The following is a 1,493-nucleotide window of genomic DNA, read 5'->3' as shown; positions in this document are numbered from 1 at the left end:
CTAACAAATCTAAGAAAAGAGAAAAAAAAAAAAACAACAAAAAAAAACAACAAAAAGAAACAAAAGAAAAAAACAAAAAAAAACACGGATGTGTTGGTATGGGGTGATCCTATAAATATATATACATACATCATAATTATTGGTTTGTAATAGTAAAATCTGGCCTATGAGGCGTGATATATTTAACCCAGTTTTCCCAATATGATGTAAATTTCTCCAGCTTGTGGTTAACAGAAGCTGTTATTGTCATGGTCCGGGTGAGCACGGGGTTTTTCCACTCCGCTGGGTTCTACCTTCAGGCAGAGACTCCAATCAGCTTCCACACCTGGTTCCAATCAAGTCACCTGCATATAAGACCAGCATTCACAACAGACCTCTGCCAGATCTTCTGCTAACCCATGTCAGTGCTAGGCTGCGAACCCCATGTGAGAACCCTCAACTACTGCTTTTCCCTCACCGTGTTTTTCGTTGTCATAGGACCCACCTGGCAGTCACGTTTCCCGAACTACTCTCATCTCCGCCTGGACGCTGGTTCTGTCATCTGGTTTCTTCCTCTCCACCATCGGACTACACCTGCCAAGTCCCTGCCAAGTCCCTCACTCCACGCATATTCTGGATCCTCTCTGGACACTCCTCACCCGGAACCCCCTGGACACCCCTTCCTCGCATGACACTTTAAACCTGCAACGCGTAAGCCCTAACCTCCATAGCCTAATCCTGCAGCTGTGATTCACTGGACTGCCACTGACTACTTGTCTCTTCTCATTATAGTGACTGCGTACCTCCATCCAAGCCGCTGCCCCTTTTTCCCATCCGTGAAATCCAGCACCTAGCCATAGCACTCAGTTTCATGTTCACAGTTTGGCCTCACAGTTCACAGTTCATAGCATTTCATAATTCATAGCATTCATAGTCTCCTGTTGTGTAATTTCACTAGACACTTGTAAATAAAGCACTGTGTTCACGCCCGTTTGCCTCCCTCTGTGTCTGCATTTGAGTCCACACCCACAGCCGGGCCCTCTCGGCCGTAACAGTAAGATCTGGCCACAATATGGACTCAGCAGACGCAGAGCGGACAGCCATTCAGAAACAAGGTGCAATCCTAGGTCACCACGAGCAATCCATTCAATATCTCCTGGCTTCACAGAAAGACCTTGGTGAGGGACAGGCTAAGATCTTTGCTGCCCTAGAGACTCTACAAGCTAACCTCGCTTCCGTGCCGCGTCCTGCCCCCGAACCCGCGCCCCCCGCACAAGACACACAGCCATCCACTTCGTCCCCTGCCTCGGCTTACGCGCTCCAAAGTGGGCCGATTTTTCGCGACGCATCATCCCCGGAGCCCGAACCTTTTTCTGGGGATCCGGGGAGCTGCACGGGGTTCCTACTTCAGTGCGATCTGGTATTTGGCCGCTCACCGCGCACCTTCATTGACAACGCCGCTCGGATTTCCTATTTCATAGGGAAATTACGGGACCGTGCTCTAAAATGGGCAG

General features: G+C 49.4%; 1 long non-coding RNA gene across 1 annotated transcript; it reads left to right on the top strand.

The window, feature by feature from the left end:
• The first annotated feature begins 248 nt into the window (after positions 1-248).
• LOC146701658 (uncharacterized) lies at positions 249-810 on the top strand. Its single transcript, XR_014922378.1, has 3 exons — positions 249-400; positions 478-690; positions 772-810. It is a non-coding gene; the product is annotated as an uncharacterized LOC146701658 (long non-coding RNA).
• Positions 811-1,493: the final 683 nt, after the last annotated feature.

The sequence above is a fragment of the Copadichromis virginalis genome, linkage group LG9 (genome assembly GCF_057382275.1).
Source record: "Copadichromis virginalis isolate Kocher_CV1m ecotype Utaka linkage group LG9, C_Virginalis_male_GT1.1, whole genome shotgun sequence".
Lineage (NCBI taxonomy): Eukaryota > Metazoa > Chordata > Actinopteri > Cichliformes > Cichlidae > Copadichromis > Copadichromis virginalis.
The sequence above is the reverse complement of the archived record's forward strand: the minus strand, read 5'-3'. Positions and strand labels throughout refer to the sequence as shown.